At 41.0% G+C, this 21,162-nt stretch overlaps 1 long non-coding RNA gene across 3 annotated transcripts; it reads left to right on the top strand.

Moving 5' to 3' along the window:
* The first annotated feature begins 16,010 nt into the window (after nucleotides 1–16,010).
* LOC122780002 lies at nucleotides 16,011–20,297 on the top strand. Of its 3 annotated transcripts, XR_006361639.1 has the most exons (4): nucleotides 16,011–17,225; nucleotides 18,227–18,317; nucleotides 18,439–18,727; nucleotides 20,112–20,297. It is a non-coding gene; the product is annotated as an uncharacterized LOC122780002 (long non-coding RNA). The 3 variants fall into 3 exon arrangements; XR_006361640.1 differs by having other exon boundaries at nucleotides 16,011–18,317; nucleotides 18,439–18,587; XR_006361638.1 differs by having other exon boundaries at nucleotides 16,011–18,317.
* Nucleotides 20,298–21,162: the final 865 nt, after the last annotated feature.

The following is a 21,162-nucleotide window of genomic DNA, read 5'->3' as shown; positions in this document are numbered from 1 at the left end:
TGAGAGGACAACATGTGTTGATCTTTCTCCATTCAACTGGATTATGAACTCACATACCGCACTCACATGACATTCATTGTGGAACGCTACTGTTGCTATCTGCTGGTGAAACGTGAAATAGCAGCTGTATAAGCAGAAACTGAATTAACATGTGACTGCACTGACGACTCACCAAATGTGTCATATATGAGAAATTGTCATGGTTTTCTGTAGACCTTCAAACCTCTGTCTAGTTATCCTCAAAAGGAGGGGTCAAGGGTCGGCTTTCAGTACCTGAGACTGAGCTCCCGTTTAGGCCATCTTCTTCTTCTTCAGATCTGGTGAGGGTTGGTAAATTGTCATCAATATTTTGTTCAGTTTCATTGTGTGTAAGTAAAAGGACATGGTCTGGTAAGTATTCAGGTACAGTATGACATTCCACCCTTACAGATTTTGGAGCACCTGGGTCTAATTTCAGGTGGTGTTTCTCGGTTATTGCAGGGGACGGAGTAATTTCAACAGGTAAGTCATTTACCAGCAACAGATTACGGTGCAGTGTTCTGGTTTTTCCCTGGTTTCCAGTTTCAGGACAGACAATGTATACTGGACTTACAGCGAGTTGTTTTCTGACTTTGTAAATGTGGCGACACGAGGTATGGGGAGGTGCCTTTTTAAGGTAGCCTCGATCAATTTAAATTGTTGCCAGACAACGCCACCCTGGGAATTTCACCCAGGGATTTCTTATAAGTGGACTAAACCAAATAAAGCAAGGCACTGAGGTTCGTTATGCAACGAGACAGAGACGGCAGTTCAATAATACAAAATACTTTTATTTATACAAATTTCTGTTTTAAAAATACTAAAAAGAATTACTCACGTAAGGGGACATATAAGGGGAACCAATCAGTGCTGAGACCTACAGCGGAAAACCGTATCCAAAAGAAAAGGGGATCCCAGGAACACCACACGTGAAGCAAATCAAAGTAAACAAAACAAAGAAGCTACAAAGTGCTAACATAACAAAAAGGGGACACCGTGAGGAGGACACCAATCCACCACCGTAGGCTCAGCACCTGGCGGAGCGGCGAATGCCGACGCAAGCGAGGCGATCAGTTACGCAAACACACAGCTCCAATCAGGCACAGCAACCAGACCCAACAACCTCTTCAACTGAGGGAAATAAGTGGAAACAGAGCAGAAGCAAAGCAGCAGCAGTTCTAGGAGCGGATTAATCGGCACTGCACCGTTACGGCCAGTCGTCCTTTGATGAAGCGAACAAACAATGAGCAACTTATGAATGGCTGGAGGAGGAAGCTAAAACCACTGCACTACATACCAATCAGGCGATCCCGGCCAACACAGCGTGGAACGGAAGGATCAACGCTCCCCGAGAGTGACCAGCGGCAGGCAGTGAGTGGCACAGAGCGGTGAACAGCGCGCAGCCAGCAGCAACACCCAAGTGGACCTTTATGAAACAATCACATTAGTACTGGATGGGCAACATATGCAAGAAATGCAGCTGGCAGCCCACCTGTAACCACACGGACGCGGAAATGGAGGAAGCACAGGAGTGACGCGACCCAGCCTCCAGCAAGCAAAGGGCTGACAGGTGCTTTATGCCCGCCTTTATGTGGCAGTCTCCCACTGTGATTGGGTGGAACTGCAGCCCATCTGATTGTCACCGAACTATATATTGCCACATAAACATTCTTCTCCCAGTACAATCTTAATTTGCCTGGTCCTCCATGTTCACTGAGGTTTCTGACTAGAACCCGGTCCCCTGGTTGCAACACCATACCTTTTGCTTTCCTGACGTAAGTTACTTTACCTCTTGCACTGGACTTTTTGCTCTTTTCACTAGAAATCTGGTAGGCTTCTGACATTCTCTCAGCCCACTTTTCTGCATATCCTTTAGGCGAGTAGGGTTCCTTTTCTTCAACTAACCTAAATAGCAGGGAGATATGGCTGACGGCCATAGAGGAGGAAAAAGGGTGAGTAGCCAGTGGATTCAAGTCGAGTGCAGTTATGCCATCTATGACCGACAGCATTTAACTTCGCCGTGCTCATTACATACTGTAAGTAAGCAAGTTGTTCTCGTGTGTAGGCGGTGAAGTTTGGAGGGTACATGTGATCACGGAACTTCTCATTTCAATGCATTTCAATGCGAGGAACTCGCTACTTTCCGCTGTGCAGCTGGTAATTGCGTTCGGCTGGTGTGAGTGTCCTCTAAACATATCCAATAATTCTCAATTTTCCATTCAATTCAATTCAGTTTTATTTGTGGGGTGGAGTGGAGTGGCTCAGTGGTTAAGACCGGTACCCTATGTGCGAAAAACATCATGGTCGCAAGTTCGATTCCACCCCTCGCTGACTGTACTTAATTCCATTGTAAGTCGCTTTGGATAAAAGCGTATGCTAAATGCTAAATGTAATGTAATGTAATTTGTATAGCGCAAAATCATAACATACATTATCTCAAGGCACTGTACATAGACAACATCAAGGAGAGCAGAGAACCCCAACAGTTCACACAATGAGCAAACACTAGGCATCAGTGGAGAGAAAAAACTCCCTCTTAACAGAAGAAGAAATCTCTGACAGAACCAGACTCAGAGATGTGCGGTCATCTGCCTCGACCGGTTGGGGTGAAAGGAAAAATGGGGGACAGCGGAGAGGTGGGGGACAGAAAATGGGGGGAGAGAAAGGACAAGAGGGAGATGAGGTAGAGACAGAAGAGAGAGGGAGACCAGCAGCAGATACACAACAACTGTATTAAGTTACAAGTTTATACAGTCAATAATATCGACTTTTAATTATAGCACAATAATAATGGTGATATGATATGTATGATATGGATAGCCTCGAAAACTGGATCTTGATCCTGCAATCTGCAAGATGAGAATACAGAGAGAGAGAGGGAAGGAAGGAAAGGGAGAGAACTAAGGAGAGAAAGAAACAAGTCCCTTGTTTGATGCATCTATATGTAATGTTAGAGGCAGGTTAAAACAGGTGGATTTCAGTTGTTCAAGGGCTTCGTGGAGTTCAGTGGTCGAGTTTACAGGGTCTCGGGAAGACAACTGTGGGCATTTAGCATTTCTTTCTCGCACTGGAATCTGGGCTTTCTCTGGTTTGGTTTGGAGTAGCACATAGATTGTTTTTGCGATCTGGGAAAAATCTTGGACGTATGAGCGGTAATAGCATAGGAACCCAGTCAGTTTCCTTACTTCTCCAACTGTCTTTGTTCTCTTGTTTGTTGGGATCGTACTGCTTCTTGGTCACATGGGGCTACCGTTACCCCCTCAGCTGACACGGGGCGACCCACGTACCTGACTTCTTGTCTGAACAGCTCACATTTCTCAGGCCTCAGTTTCACACCATGGGTCTGGAGGGCCTGGAGAACTTTGTGGAGGGCCTCGACATCGAGCATGTCATCAAGATATGGGATGCAGCAGTCATGGATGTGGGGCCCTAGCAGTTCCTCCATGCTTCTCTGGAATGCTGCAGTAGCGTTTGAGAGTCCAATTGTGAATGACATTTGCAGGCTTGGTATGCATCCAATAAAATTGCTATAATGTGCAAATGATCCAGCTTTTTCACAGAGCATTTTGTTAACCATTGCCTTTTTTTCTCTTCAAGGTCAACACTAGGTTTCCATGGCGATGGACTGGGGCTAGCAGAGGTAGAGACAGCACTGTGAACTGTCAGGTGAGATCACTTTTTCAACACTATAGATGCTGCCAAGGGCTGTCTTTCTTGGGAGGGTGATTGTGTGCTTTGTGTACCAACAGGTACAGCTACTTATGGTTCAACATCCAGTTCTGCTAGCTGTACATTGTTGTCAGGCTCAAACAGGAAGACTGAGTCAGACTAATCCATGTTTGGCGGGACTTGGCACTTGACCCAGGTTACCTGACCTGCTGGGATGAGAGTGGGTTCTCTGCTTGTTCCTGGGGCCCACACTGCACAGGGGGGTTGTTGGTCTGGATGAAGTGTACAAAGAGCTCTGCCTTTTCTGGTGGTATCAACATGGCATTACAGAGCAGACTGTATCTTTAGCCTCTAGTAAGTGCTTACTGTGCATTAAACTGTTTATGTACTCAAAGCAGGCTTCCTCATCGCTTGACTCGAGCTGAGTTTGGTCCATTTCTGGCATTTGAATCAGCAACTTGGCAATCTAGAACAGTTCATCTGCAGGGAGAGTGAGCAGGTCTTTCTTGATGGTTCACACCAACTTTTTCCTCTCACTGTCCGCCATGGCTGCTTCCCTGTTCCTCGCACTTGGTCACACTATCCAGGAACCTCACACTTGGTCACACTATCCAGGAACCACACTGTCCAGGAGTTTTGTCTTCAATGAGTGGTTGCTTTTTTTTCAGCACAGTTCTTACTCTTCATCCATCACAGGTGGCACAAAGGAAGTCTTTTGTCAGATGTAGCAATTGCAGAATGGTTCAAACAGACCATCCAACTGCGCGTCACTCACAGATCAGGTCAATGACAAAATAATGTATAGCTTTTTTTATATACTAAAAAAAGTACCAGGTACTATCGCTAGTGGAAAAGCCTGTGCCTGTGCCAAGGCGAGGTGAGTCAAGTTGAGCCAGAGTGGAAACACGTCATATATTGTTCTGTACCAGTGGTGCTCCTGACATCCAGCTTATTGACCATGGCTCTGTGGCTCCTTCTGTAAAAACCACAGTTTTACCAATCTGGGGATGAAAATAGACTGTGAGATAAAAATTGACAATCAGATTAGCTCTGTTTTCAGTTTCTTTCAATTGAGGCACATGGCTATGATTAGGATTAGGATTAAAAACGTGTTCATGCTTTTTTAGATGTGCTTTATAAATAAATTGAACAAAATACACTGATTTATTTATTTTTTATACTTTTAGTTACGGAGCATTGATTTCTGATAGGAACTTTCTCCCAAATGGCCATTTCAAGGTGTTGGAATTTCAGTAATTCATCCTCCATCAGCAGAGGCTCTCACTGAATGTGAAATAAAAATGTAATAATTTTTTGTATTATTTTGTTTTTGTTAATTTGATCAGGTGTTCAAATTGGAGAGTGTGACCAAATTAATTAATAAATTATAACACAGTTGCAGTTTGAGATAGGGTAATAATAATATTATGCTCGGGGATAAAAGCATTCACAATTTGAATTTTCTTATATTCTGATAAATTACGAATAGGTAAAAACTCATATTTGTGAAAACACATGAATGTAATGGAAATTCTGAATATATAGGACAATAAATATATAAATACATATATATATATATGATAGATATATTAAAAATAATTTTTACAATTATATAATTATTATATCTCCACTGATGCCTAGTGCTTGCTCATTGTGTGAACAGTTGGGTTTGTCTTCTCTCTAATATTGTTGTTTGCCTTACTATGTACAGTGCCTTGAGATAATGTATGCTGTGATTTGGGGCTATACAAATAAAACAGGTTATTTGGTTATGGTAGTTTTTCATATCGTCTCCAAATTCCTCCGAAAGTAATCATTGCTCTTAACATTTTTTCCATGCAATTTTAATCTGGCATGGAGTCTGAACTAAACATACAAATAAAACGAGTCCTGCCTGTATTGCAAAGTGCTGCTGTGTCCAGATGTGTTGAGCAGGGAGTGGTATGATGATGAAAGACTGCTTTCACTTAAAATAGTTGCTTTTTGTCCCAAGGCCACTGGGTTTGAGGGAGGTGGAGTAGGAGATGTGTGGGCCCTGCTTAGTTTGGTTCTTATTCAGGCATGTGATTCACATGTTTAATGTTTGTTTGTGTGCATGTGTGGCCATAGGATAATTTGTTAAAGTATGCAGCAGGAGGCATACATGGAGCTCTCACTTGTGAACATCCTATCCTAGTGGAATCCAAGTGTAGATTTGTGTGTTATAATATCAATTCTGCATGATAGCTATTGCAAAGTGTCAGCATTATTGCATTGTTCAAAACTGACATTACTGACATGCATTTCATGAAATGTGTTTAGGCACCACAGCATGTGATGTCTGTGAGCCAGCATAATGTATTTACTTTATGCAAAGGTGCTGGAACAGAGCGTCAGAGGTGGCATGTCTCTGGTGAGGCAGAGCCTTTGGTCATGATTTTATAATTAACTTAAAAAGAAATATATTTAAACCATGAAAGGAAAGAGTGATAGTGTTGGATCACATGGGCAATTTTCTGCTGTCACTGATCACAACCAATTGTGTTGACTGTCACAGGAACCTTATTCCTGTAATTCCCCTTTTCTCTCCATTTTTTTCTCTCCCTCTCCTACCATCTTGTCTTACCCTAATGCTGATAAAATGTAACACCACTGTACCAGGCCTCTAGTTACATTTCCTTCACCGCTCCCTGAACTAGCATGTTTTCTCTCCCTTTGCTCCCTCCTTTTTCTTTTTCAATCCCACCCTCCTTTTCTCCATGTATTGCACGTTGTAATACCCAGTCACTCTCACAGACACAGAAGCAGACGGGAACTGAATACTGGCCGACATGCCGACAAGGGAAGGATTTAATTTAAAGGGAGCTTGAAAACGAGACACTGTAAGATGAAAATGTGATTCATTTCTTTCTTTTTTGTGTATTGCCTTGCTCTGTGTTCCATTCTTTTCCTCCATCTTCACCTTTCCTAATCTCCCTTTTATCTGCATACTGTAGGCCTGTAGAGACTAAATAATTCTAGCGGTGGAAAGAATTTAATGATTTCTCTTTGCCCGCTCTGCTTTCACTATTTTGATACTGTACGTAACAGGCAGAAAGAGGCGAGCAGAGACTCTCCCATTCCTCTGCCCTGGGGACTTGAGCCTGCAATCCATGCAGCATGCAAGAAAGAGGAGGGGAAGAAAATACAGAGGCACAGACTCAGACAGAGAGGTGTGATACAGCAAGACTAAGTGCCAAGCAGAAACAGAAAGAAAATGTGAGACAGATGGAGCCAACAGACAGACAGACAGGGGAAGAAAATATGGGTAGTAGTAGAAGTGTCACCACAGAAAGGTAAATGGTAGCAGACAGAGGGTCTACAGCAACAGGCGTTACGCATTTCTTCCTTTTATTCACTCTTGTGGCTGCTTTGATGGTGTTTGGTGCACAGTGTCTTAGCCTGATTGTATCTTACCTTTTTTATTATTTCTATTGTTCTTCACTCTCACTGTTATGTGTCTGCTGAGCATGCACATAGCAGTGCAGGCCCAATGATCTGCTCCTTTTCTCTTGTGTATGCCAATTTCTACTGGTTGAAACCCACACCTACTATTTTACTTATTCACCCCCCCCCTTCTTTCTCTCTGGCTGCACATGGTATAGTCTTGCATGTCTGAGCAGCAGATGGCTAGACAGCCACAATCTGCTACAGCAGCCTTATGTACTAGTCCAAATGCATTCTGTTTTCACTTTCTTTCCATTCGGTCTGGCCACATCCTCTGCTCCTATGTGCTTGGCTGACAGGTGCTGATGTACATAGAGGACTGCAGCAGCCTACACCATGATTGGCTGGGTAAGTTTTTCTTCTTTCCTTCTGCCCATTCTTCACATCTCATCACCAACCCCAGCCTTGTATTCCTCCTCATCTTCATCTCACAGGCGGTCAGATCTTATTCAGTCCACCTGACAAATCCTCCATCAAGTCAAAGCCACATGATTGACGTGTGACCTCAGGGGTCTGGCGAGTCTGATGTGTGGACATGGGATATCTAATGGGAAGAATTTAGTAAGCATTTAGAAGCTTGAGCTTTTATTCTTCTAAATGCTTCTGTGAGTGAGACCCCGACAGTCCATTTTCAGTCTCTGCTGCTGTCCCTGTTGTCTGAGTTGTGGCTGTTGTGCATGTGCACAGCGCAGGATCATGGCATTTTTTAACCAATTTTATACCACCACCATTAGCTGAGCTAATCTGTGACAGCAAAGGGTAGGCCAACATTTGCTGAAGCAGGAATATCTTTATGAACAATATGTGACAGTGCTGTCAGTCTGTGTGTGTGTGTGTCAATTCAGTCATGCACAAGTCTGCACTATGTGTGCATTCAATCACTTGCTCTTATTTATAAGATTATCTATAAGATGTGCCTGTGATTTGCAGCATGTATCACTTTTGAGTCACGCACAGAACAGCATGATTGTATGATCATGCTGTACAATCACAGTATAAAAGTGTTATAGATAAACTAGTGCATATGATGTACAGTTGTGCTTATGTAGGGGAGGAAATATCTACCACCAAGTAACAATCTCTCCCCAAGAAGTATTCTGTCTTTCCAGCGTTAGCAAGAGGTTTTCCAAAGTAAAGTAAAGTATAGTAAATATTTATTTAATCTGACTCCATTTAAACAACAATTAACTTTACTTTTAAATATTGGGAATTAAAGTTAACCAATCATTTAAAATGTAAACCTTTTAAGACTTCAATCCTATTGTCAAGAAATCTGACATCGTCTAGTTCAGGGATGGTTTATATTATAAAAACCACTCAGTGACCTTTTTCCACATAGAAGATTAGCTCTAATGCCGAGGTTGAAGTATTCAGAGGTCAGAAATGTAACTCAACAGTTTACAGGACATGATACTCAATCTTTTCTATTCAACTCAGAGGTGGAGGGTATGAGTGTTAAATCTCACCATATAACTAGACTAAATAAATCTTCAATAACAGATTCTTAACTATTTAGAACAAAATCTCAACAAGGCAATATTAGAAATGAAGGGTTAACATACCAGTTTATTGAAATGTCCAGTAGTAGAAAATACAGCCAGTAAGTTGCGTGACACACAGTTGATGTGTGGGAGCTTCTGTTAAGCAGACCAAACTCCCCGATGAATGGGATCTCTGTCCCTTATATCCAAGATATCCCACCAGAACACAGACACTTTACATTTACATATCATTGTGATTTACTCAGGAATGCTGTTTCCATTTGAGGACCTTTTAATCACCATGGGGTATTTTCACATGACAGTTGAGCCACCTTGACTTGTCTACTTCCTGCACTGAGAACATCAGACCTACACACTTCAAACGAGACAGTGTTTACACTTCAGAGCGGTGGGACTGTCCCCAACTGATGAGGTTTGAACCTAGTTGATTAATTCATTTACTGATAATCAAAGAGCAGAATATACAGAGTGATGACGTTTCGTCTATTGTCTCCAGGGTGTGGTCTCACTGTCTTACACTTATCCTCACTGACCGAGACAGAGTCTGAGAGTAGAGAACATCACAAAGCAAGGAAGAGAGGAAAATGGAATTGTCCACTCGGGCATGGTGTCCAAGCATCTGATGTACGACTGTATGTCACATAAGAAAAGCGGGCAAAAAGCAGTCTGTACCTCTCTCATTCCCTGAGACCCTAACTTGTGATTTTTTGCTGTCATGTGCACGGGTTGGGTTCTTGGGAGCTGCGAGGGGCACTCACACATCTCTGTGACCTCAAACCAAAAACTGAAATACAATTAAATAAAAAGGATAAGAATAGCATGGCAGAAAGAAAGAACAACGTATCTTTTCTAGCTAGGCAGCGGATACAGCAAGATTGAACAAAAAAAATGGAAAATGATGATGAAAACCCAATGATGATGAAAACCCAATCATTCTGGGGTGCGGGTGACACGTTACACCCACAATAACTAATGTTACATGAACACAGCAAGTATCTTGTACTGCCAAATGCACATTTCTGTGTAGCTCTTTTGCAAAAACACAAATGTCAGTAAATGGTGCACAAATTCATATATAAATTGTTTAGTGCTATACTTTATGATGTTTCCCTCCATAATTGTGTCAACAAAGCAGTCCACTGGCTCTTTGTATACTAACTTGAGGGCAGCACAGAGTACTGGTGAGAGCATGATAATGAAAGCTCAGTACACTTGTGTTTGACCTCATGAAAATCCTCATCATGTGTCTGGATTTTTGTCACATGTGAACAGCAGTAAACAAACAGAGCAATGCAATTATAATTGAAAGAGCAATGAAGGGTCCGACCTTGTAATGGATAAGATGACAGTGGATCACAGTAAAATTTGATTGCTTGAATGCTTTTGTATTTGAATGGATGTCATAGATGAGTGTGACTGATGCTGTAACTTGTGAGCTGTTGACAGTACCATGCTGAGGTACCCCTGTGAGACTGCTTGCAACTGGACTGTTTATATTATTGGTTGGGGATCTTTGATCACAGTAACAGTTTAATTTACCCCTCTCTTTGTCCAGATCAACTATTCTAAACCATTAGTCTTCTTCTTCTCACCTTCATCATTTGTACAGTGATACTGTTTGATATTTTGCCACATAATTTCACAAGTTCCAATTTTTGAGGTTTGAGCTTTGATTCAAAGTCACTATTAGATCTACCCCTTGCTACTTGAGGATGCAGATACATATCATATAAATATCATTATATGAAAAAAGTGACACAGATTCAGCAGCATTTAAGGCAGATTATTTTAAGTTATCACCAAACATCAAAATACTGTAGCAGAACAACAGGTATATTACATATATGTTGTGTGGGCTTTGATGCTGCTGAGAATTCGCCACTGAAGTTTAAGCACATGTAGTTATAGAAATGTAACAATATCAAAATCTCAACATATGATAATATAAGAGAGACAAGTCCACAGTTTGATAACTGTGCCCAGCCATGAGAAAACCAGGAACAAGTAGGCAGAGGGGCATTTTGAGTTATTTACAAATTCTGAAGGTGTGATTTCTCAGCTTCTAAGTGTCCGACACATGGAAACAAAATTGAAGATGTGGCAATTTGAATGTATGCACTCCTCAAACTGCTTTTGGGATAATTTTAGCCTCAAAGATTTACAGCTTCTGGGAGCCAAGAGACAGTATCATCACATTTACATAGTCCAACTGCCTCCTGGTCTAGCTGTCAGTGACATCTGATATCTGTTAGCCCACAGGACAGAAATATTTTATGTATTGTAGTTTGAACAATGGTTATCAATAACAGGTCTAGGGAACCCAAGTGTTCTATGAAGAGGTCCCAGGGGGTTCCCAGAGAAAAATAAAATTAAATATGAATATCAATTTCATAAACATGAAATTGAAGGGGAAACAAGGTCATTAAAATCACCTCCACAGAGAGCATATTGGCAATTATCATATGGTATGATACCATATTTTGCCTCTACTATACAATCCGTGGTATTTCCTATAATATCAGCTATATGAATGAGGAAAAAAGTAGTTGCCAAATATTGGTCAAATATTGGTCAAAATTATAGTTTGTTAATCATTTTAAATTAGATTTTTTTTTAATCTTTATTGAGACATAATGCACAACTTCACTTAATTACTAATACTTCCCTCCCCTTAACTCAAACCATAACACGTTCAGTGAGGCTTTTATTCTTAACTCACAAATGTATTTCCAATGTTTTTATAGACATCATCTAAATACAACATCACAAGTTAAAAGGCGCGGGACGTGATGAGCAATTGTGTTAGTTGTGTTAACCCATAATTAAAGCACAAATAAGGACCCTATTGATCTTAAATAAGTGTACATAGGGGCGACAGCCTCTATTCCTTCATTTTTTATATAGGTGTTTAACAAGTGAAGTTTTTGCAGATTGTTTTGTAATTATTCATAGCTTTTTAAAAATACCATCCTCTTTTTTAAATATTATACTTTCATGTATTTATCGATGTTGTAATCACAATTTAAAAACTCCCATTGCATTTGCAAAAATATAATAATAACATATATTACCACCCTTTGGTGGTCACACCAAATATTGATTTATACACAACCATTTGTTGTGTACCGAACCCGACGGTACCCGACAGGTTGGCAGTAAATGAGTGGTCAGGTGATGCGTTTCAAATAGAGCAAGAAATATGCAAAAGTACATGCTGAGGAGGCAGCGGACACATTGGGCACGAAGATTGGTTCACGCCTAAAGTGATAATACAGGACCTCCACAAGATTGTTGTCACACTCAGACAGGAATGCTGTACGTGCTCATGCCCACACTCTTCTGCAAGCCATGGCTGCCAGTGCACCAGATGTGGAGAGTCAAGACCCTAAGCTTTATGGAGTCGAATCCACTCCTCCTCCTTGGCCTATTTAGAGTGCTGAGATGTTACGACGCTAACAAGTGGCCTATGTAACTGTATAAATGACTTATTCTTGACAAAAGGGAAAATAGTTGTGTTGTGCACACATTTGAATACTAAAGTTCATTTATATAGCATCTTTCACAGATAAAAAAAGTAAAGTAAATTAAATACAATAAATAATACATAAAAATATAATGGATACAAATATAGACTCAAAGCCATAAAAACCCTTGTCTATCTAAAAGCCTGCTTGAATAAAATAGTTTTTAGCTGCTTTTTAAAAGAATCAACAGAATTTATGTTGCATAGTTTGAAAGCCACTGTCCGAAAGGCTTGATTCCTCCGGTCCTAAAGCTTGTGCAGGGAACAACAGCCTCTGACCTGAGGACTCAGGGTATGAAAAATGTGAGATGGAGCTCGTCCATGAAAAGTCAGCACCAGGATTTTAAAATATAATCAAAAAAAACAGGGCAAACATTTTAGGTGTATATATCTATATATGTACATATACATGTATAAAACATAAAATATTAATATGCGCACAAGTTATACTTATTTTGTGACATTTACAGAACGAGAGACAGCTCTTTTTGATGAAAAAAGTTGAATTGATGGTAAAACTGGTGTGATGTGATCTCTCGTGTGTGTGTTAGTTAAAAGCCGTGCATCAGCGTTTTGATCTAGTGGTCAGACGCTGGTCAGACGAGTCAGACAGTGGTAATGGCAGGTCGGTGATTCCAACAGAGTGATGACTGCAGAGGCTCTCCTCCAGGAGGTAGGGAGAGCTGGGGCTGCAGCAACAGGGGAGTTGTCCACACCATGTCCATTGTACTTAAATACGGAGGATCTTCTCATTTTCACCTAGATGTAAGCTCTGCAACCCCTTCATCCCGATCTCCTCTTGGGATTACTGGCACCCAGGTGGTAAACAGAAGCCAGTACTCAGGTGATGAGGGAGGACACTTAGTCTGCCTTGTTCAGCAGAAACATGCAAGACAAACAGACATGCAGATGCTGACAGACAGAAGGAAGACGAAAGGAACAAGACATGTACAAAATGTTTGTGCTGTGATTACAAATATTTATGTCATGTGTTTTGACAAAAACTATATAATAACTTTCACATTCACGCTGTACTCGCCACAGCCTTTACCACCAGCCTCTGCTGTTTTTTCAACTTGTGAAATGGCCCACCACTGACAGGACCATAGATCGTTCTGTCTTACTGTGTCACAGTCGACATGGTGTGGATGTGTTTTACAACTCTACAGTCAGTTGTGATACATACAGCTGGACTCAGACACATGGAAATTATTTAAAAAGGGAACAAAATGAAGCAAAATGACCTGAGAAGTATTAAACTAACAATAAACTGGGATATTTCAAGCATTCATTTGCTCGCTTGAAAGACTGAAAAACATATACTGTACGTAATGTTTGTTATCTTTGGCTTTTGATTAATTAGATCATTTAGTTCATTAAATGTACCATATATGAACACATTAAAGAAGTGATGTGACCTTAGTCCATCGTTTTTTAAATGAGATTTTTGTGAATCTGTTCAAAACCAGAAAACAAATGGTCTAACACTAGACAACACATTTTGCAGTTAAATATATGTTTAAATTGCACTCATACTGTCAGTCATGATTCATTTAATATGATTTTTGTTAAATACATTCAGTGAAAACTGTTTTATTTTATGTGAGTAAATCACAAACAAACTCATCTGTGTGATGTGAGGGTACAGTGAGTCTTTGTCTTGGTTGCTGTGCCATGATCTCACTCGTGCTCTCATTGAGTCCTGAGATGCCCTCTGATTGCTGTACTCATACATGAATACAGCTCAGTCTTTTGCAGGGACTGTCTGCTGCTCCATTGGAGGCCGCCATTCTTTTGTTCTCACTTCCCTGCCTCCTCACCTATCAGTGCTCCTGTGGTCCTGGCGCCGCTCTGCCTGCTCCACCTGGTCTAAAGGACTGGCTCTAAAGCACTGTGATACTTGGCACCTACAGTAGGTGCCCTGAGCAGGTTATGCTTCAAGTTTCCTGTGTCTTTGCTCTCTGGTCAGCACTTACCATGCTTACCATGCTGCAGACTGAAGCCATCTTGTTACTCCCTGTACTGCCAGTCTTAAACTAAATCATCTAACCCAACCTCAAGTATTTACCAGTGTCTCCCTCCCTCGCTCTCCTGCTACTCTTGGTTTGCTTGTTGCCAACACTTCCTTAGAATTATTTTATTTTGCCACTTCTCCAGAGCCAGCTAGAATAAATATTTTTTATATTATCAGGGCTCCGAGCACAACTGCATCAATCCTGGTGCAACTGTGAAAGGTTGGATTTTCACGTCAAAAAAACAAACCATTATAACTTTGCGACTCCTGGTCCGATCTGAAACAAACTTTAAACCTTTGACACCTTGAACACGTAAGCGCTATGGAATGAAACTTATTATGACTTTATTTATACTTGCAAACAAGCAAATGAAATAACTGTCCCTTTCAGACAGAAAAACATGCCCTACATCACACCAAAACAGCATTATTGCTATCTCAAATTTGCTGAGAACAGATGAGCCATTCATGCCTTGTATTATTTCATCTACTGTGGGGATAGGACAGCATTAGCTCTTCTCATATCCAGACACATCCTGATATCTTTGTCAGGTTACGCTGGTACTACTGGATTTACCAAGGGGGTGGGACCTTCACCTCTATGAGTTATTTTATCTCTTTCTCTACAGCCCCTCTTAGGTTGTATGAATTACGTCTGAGTGGCTTGGGTTTATTTATTTTTTTTACATTACATTACATGGCATTTAGCGGACGCTTTTATCCAAAGCAACTTACAATGGAATTGAGTTCAGTCAGGGGTGGAGTCGAACTTGCGTCATGGCTGTCTTTTTCCCCAGTAGTGGTTCACCATTACTTTAATAACAATAAGCTCTGCATATTCAGTCTTATGACCAATTGTGATTTCACATTTGAATGCCCCTTTGACTGGCAATGCCGGAATGGATGAATATGAATACAAGTTTTTATATTCTCTTGGTATGTGTGAGTGACACTTTATCTTTTCAGCTTTCAGTTTTTCCCACACGTTTTCCCCATCACATTACTTGTAGCACATTAGTTAACCAACATTTTCAGATCTAAACCCCCAACACAAAAAGAAAGTCTCTCTGAGACATTGTCATGTATTTGGTTTGGTATTTGGTATACCAAACCAAATATATGTTTTCTTATATTCACATGAACAACTGTCCAGGGTGTACCCCACCTATCACCCTATGTCAGCTGAGATTGGCACAGCACCCCCCGCGACCCTCATGTCAAGGATAAAGCAGTAGAAGATGGATGGATGATTATCTCAAAATATTTTTGTCTTTATTTCAACAAAAAGATCCAAAAACAGCTTAATGTCTAATGTTTGCTACACACACTTTGGGCAATATAAGGCAGGACACAGCACCAAACTTCACCTGAAGGAAGGAGTGGTGCCAACAATATGTGCTGAGTTACCTGAAGCAGAAGTATTATGTACAAACCGTAAAACTGTCTTTGGGTGCTTGTTCTGTCGAGCGAATGCGTGTAACTTAGCCTGTAGCCGGCTATCACTAATGCTAAAATTAGCAATCACTAATTAATAATAATTGATAATAACCAGGAGGTTATTGACTTCAATTCAATTGTTACGACTGTCATCGTTATGTTTCAGTCAAAGTGCTGTGTGTGTGCTTTGTGTGTGTGCCCTGTGTTTTTTTCTGTCAATCTCCTAGGAAAATTGCTGTGTGTCCTAGCCGTGCCAGGATTGGTGGACTGGTTCTGGGCCCTGCCGCTGGATTGGCTGCACTTGATTACCACCTGGTACATAAGGAGCCAAGATGGTGGACGACGGGGGGGGGGTCGGGCAAAAGAGCAGCATGGCAGATGGCGACACTCAAGTCCTCATCCTCCTCTTCTCCCAACCGGCCACACTTCGACAGTAGTTTAGTGTTTTTGTATAGTTTAGTTGTTGTGTCAGTAGTAGGGGTGGACTTTTTGTTACAGCGTTTTCGCCTGTTTATTTAGTTAGGGAGGTAAGTTCCTGTTATTTGGTTTGTTTTAGGTAAAGTTTATTGTTTTCTAGACAGGGACCCTTTTTGTTTGTCCACCCTGAAGCCTAGATCTTAGTTCATCCATTTTGTTGTCTTTTACCATACCTTCGTAAATAAATAATTATTTTTTCGAATATGACGCTAAAAATCGTTTGTGGTCACTTGGGACTTGGGGAAGATGAGGCCTTATCATGTTATGTCCTAGGTCCCCTAGACTGGGGCATAACACAGTACTGTACTCCCATCTTTTGCACTAATTTAAGTATACCCTCTTCACTCAGAGGGAACCTGCTCCTCTTCCAAAATCTTATTGAACAGGCTGTGCAGCTTGTTGACCGAGCTTACTATGTCTGCTTTGAGGGCCTCTGCTGGTATGTCGTCTGGTACTGCTGACTTCCCATCCCTATGAGACATGATGGCCTTCTTAATCTCTACCTTTGTAGGTTTTCCTGTGTTGATAGGTAGCTGTGATTCTGCAGGGGATGTCTGGAGGTGCTTCTGGGACAGGTCGGTTAAGCAGCTCACTGAAGTTTATCCACTTGCTGAAGCTTTCTTTTGTTTCCTTGCTTCCAGCTTCTGCAGGGTGCTGAAGGAGATCCACTCTTTGTGCTGTGGTTTATTCTTGCCCAAGACCTCTTCACACGTGTCAAGCCACCCCTTCTTGGTCTGTTGCCACTGGTCCTCAATATCTGTGTCCTCCTCCTTAAAGAGTTCCTGTAGTGGTTGAAACCTGTTGGAGAGATGAATTTGAATGATGTCTGGATGGCTTTATTCTTGAGCAGGCCTTCATTAAATCTTTTACAGGGATTGGTGATATTGGGGTGGTTCTTCAGCCTTAGTCGAGCTGCCATCTCAAGAAGGTGGTGGTCTGTTGACACATCTGCCCCCCTCATCACCCTTACATCACTCCACAGACGTCGGAACTTCTGGCTGATGCATATGTGGTCGATCTGGTTTTCAGTGATACAGTCGGGAGATCTCCAAGTGGCTTTGTGGATTTGCTTGTGCATGAAGGTGCTGCTTCCTATCACTAACTGGTTGAGTGCGCACAGGTCTGTAAACCTTTCCCCATTCTTGTTCATCTTACCTAGCCCTTGTGTTCACATTACCTCCTCATGGCCTGTGTTATCCGACCCTATCTTGGCATTGAGATCCCCCATAAGTACCGTGATGTCTTTGTTTCTACTCTTGTCCAGCTTAGGTTTGTAGTTGCTGGTAGAAGGCATCTTTCTTCTCTTCCTCCGCATCATTTGTGGGAGCATAGCACTGTATGACCCTAAAGTTGATGCTGCTTTTCTTTGTGGCAAACAAAGAAGTGATGTGGCAGAGATGATACGTGAGCTGACGGGTTCCCAGCTGATGAGTGCCTGCTGTGTTTCCCATGCCAACATCAGAGCGACTTCCTCTGAGTGATGTGCTCCCTCCTCTGTGTGTCCCGAGTAACATCTCTCCTGTTGCTAGCCTAAGCTGTCCTGCCTGTAACTATTTGTTTCACTCAGCCCTAGTAGAGCGATGTTGTAGATCCTCATTTTGTTCGCTACCTGTGATGTCCTCCCTGTTTCGTACATTGTTCTAACATTCCATGTACCTATCCTAATCATTGTCTTGGGTGTCAGAAGTGGAGTCGGTCTTGCAGCATCCCTCTGGCTTTCACTGCCTTGCGTCATAAGCCTCCTGTGTGGAGGCCCTTCCTCTCCCAGGGCGGGTTTTTCTTGGAAAACGTTATCCAAGCTACAGGCTAATCGCTAAACGAGTTGCGTGTAAGCATGTTCGCCCGTGCTTCATTTGCATGTACGTCTCTCTCTCACACCTCTAAACACAGCATTATTCAGGCTAAGAGCTGATTGCAGCGTTGTGCGAAGTGTGTGTGTATTTGCCTGTATATCTTGAGACACCCAAGATATGCAGGTAAAGATAAAGACTTGTATTATCTTGGAGTAGGGAAGAATTTGTAGTAAAATTGGTACAGATTCAAGAGAGCTAATGAAGGAGAAAGCCTTTTTTTTTGCATGATCCATAATAGTGTTTTATCCTCTACTATTTTCCATACTAGGGTCGTTTTAATCACTGTGGCAAGTGGATCAAACCTGGTGAGGAAAAAACCCCAGATGTAATTGAAATGAAATGGATATTATAAATACAAGGTGATAACTGATACTGTTTTTCTTTCAAATAAAATAGTATGAGCTGTATAAAAAAACAGTTACGATACCTAACAATCACAGTAAAAGATTTCTCTTTCATAAATACTTTTTGTTACTCAAGGTTCAGTTGCACTGCACAAGGTCAAAAAGATCCTGACTAACAAGAGGGTCCTGAAAGACATGGAGAAACTGAGCCACCACTACCAGACTTCAACACTGGAATCCTTCCACAACTTGGTCCTGCGCATCACTCCCAAGAATGTTATGCAGGTAATGAACTCTGTAACAGTATTTGACAGTAACTTTGGGCATCATAACCTGTGTAGGTGAACCAGTCTAGAAAGTCCTGTATCCGAAGTCAAAGAGGGGAGAGGCCACTGCAAAGCCAGTCAAAACAGACCCCACATACAGTAAGTCACTAATAAAGTTTATAGAACAAAACTTTGTACAAATACTGACAAATCCTAAGTATTAACAGCTAGTGTAGAATAAAAATAAAGTTTGAATTCAAACTTTAAAGTATAAACTAAAAAATACTGCTTGAATGTAATGTCATGGTTATATTTCAAAGGCTATGTGGATGATCTGATGAGGCTGGTGTTATGCCCCGCAATGGCCCATAGTCTGCACGGTAGATGTTGTTTATGCTCTGCAGTCTGTATGGGTTCAAGCAGTTAGGCAACTGCTTGAACCCATACACACTGCAGACCTAGCAGTCCTGGATAGTGGATCATGCAATTTGGTGTGTCTGGAAGCGCATTCATTCTTCTAATAACCTAAGAGGGGGCAGAGCAATACTGTTACAGTAATAGCATAAAGTAATTAGTTAAAACATTGAATCAAGAGGATAACAATTTTGCTATGTTATGGTGGATTGATGTAATGTCATAATTTAATTCAAAATATAGGCAAATTGCATTTTAAAAAGAAAAACATAATCTAAAGTAACTTAGGAACATTGAGTAGTCCTTTTTATACTACACTGAATTATTTAATACTAGTAGGCAAAATAATACCTTCAGTGTCTCCACTTCTGTGGGCACCAATATGCAGTTCCCACAAGTGCACTTTCCAGAGAGACAGAGACTAGTGTGTAAGAAAAGTACAGAAACACATTAAATAGATTCAAGAAGTCGTATTAGTCATTTAGATATGTTAGTCCTTTATTTGTCCTGCAGTGGGGAAATTTACATTGTTACAGTAGCAAGACAGTAAAGATAAAGATAATAAATAATAAACATGCATTACCCTAAGAGAAAATTACAATATAAAAAGACATTAACACTTAAACTACATAAAATTAGTTAAAATAGAAAATGTAAAATGTACATTACAGATGGTTAGCAGAATATAAATAGTATGGACTTGGTATTTACAGTATAAATAAGTATTAGTATATTGCAGTTATGTACAGTACTATATACAGTATACTGTATACAGGTTTGCCTGAAGCTTTTGTTGCCTGCTCACGGCTTACAGTGTTTTATTACTCATAATAGGTGCAGGGGACTTTTAGGGCTTCGTAGATGAGGTAGTGACTCAGATACACACAACAACACAGCGTTAATTGGCACTTCCGGGCTATGGCCTCTTTAAATCAGGGCTCACAAGTTTTGAAGTCAATTCAGAGTGAGATTTGGTCTTTTGTTTATTTGTTAACCCTAACCCATGTGGGTTTATTGTATGTATTAATTGCTCGTTGCATTAAAGATTATATAATACCATCTTTTCTTGCACTTGGATAAGGCAAATGCATTAATCTATACTGACAATGTTCTTTCTGAAACTTCCTAGATGCAACAGGGGATGGATTGCTTGCTGTTCCAGATGTAATGCAGTGGTTGACTGACCAGGCCCCCCTGGCACCTGCTCCTTACAGAGAGGGAATCTTTCAAAATCACAGTTAATGTCTCTTACCCTTAGGGTTAGGTAAGTTCGGGTAACCCTTACCCGAACTGTCATTGGAAGCTGGTTCCACAGGAGAGGAGCCTGGCAACTGAAGGCTCTGCCTCCCATTCTGCTCTTACAGACTCTGGGAACCAGAATAAGTAAACAAGTAAACCTGTATTTTTCTATTAGGGTGATAAGGTAAGACTAGGTCTTTCAGGTATGAAGGGGCCTGACCATTAAGTGCTTTGTACATGAGGAGGAGGATTTTAAATTGAATTCTAAATTGTACGGGGAGCCAGTGTAGAGAAGCTAACACTGGAGTTATATGGTCTCTCTTTCTAGTTCCTGTCAGAACTCGTGCTGCAGCATTTTGAATGAACTGAAGGGTTCTAACAGACTTGTTGGAACATCCTGATAATAAGGAGTTACAGTAATCTAATCTAGATGTAACAAAAGCATGAACTAGTTTTTCAGCATCCTGTAAAGACAGAATGTTTCTAATTTTCAGAATGTTCCGCAGGTGGAAGAAGGCTGTTCTGGAAATGAGTTTTATGCGTGAATCAAAAGACATTTCCTGGTCAAAAGTAACTCCAAGGTTCCTCACAGTGGAACTGGAAGCCATGATGATGTCATCTAAAGTGACAATGTGATCAGAAAGTTTTTCTCTGAGGTGTTTAGGGCCGAGTATAAAAGTTTAAAAGTAGAAAGTTACAGGTCATCCAGGACTTAATGTGTCTGAGACATTCCTGGAGTTGAACAACCTGATTTATTTCATCCGGCCTCATCGATAAATATAGCTGTGTGTCATCTGCATAACAATGAAAGTGTATGTTGTGCTAACAAACTGGAATCTATCAGATAAGTATGATTTAAACCAGCAGAGGGCAGCACCTGTGATACCAAGAGTCTGCTCCAATCTCTGCAGTAGAATATTATGATCAATGGTGTCAAATGC

The sequence above is a fragment of the Solea senegalensis genome, linkage group LG13, assembly GCF_019176455.1.
Source record: "Solea senegalensis isolate Sse05_10M linkage group LG13, IFAPA_SoseM_1, whole genome shotgun sequence".
In the NCBI taxonomy this organism is placed as follows: domain Eukaryota; kingdom Metazoa; phylum Chordata; class Actinopteri; order Pleuronectiformes; family Soleidae; genus Solea; species Solea senegalensis.
Note: the sequence above shows the minus strand (reverse complement) of the source record. Positions and strands in the feature narration are given on the sequence as shown.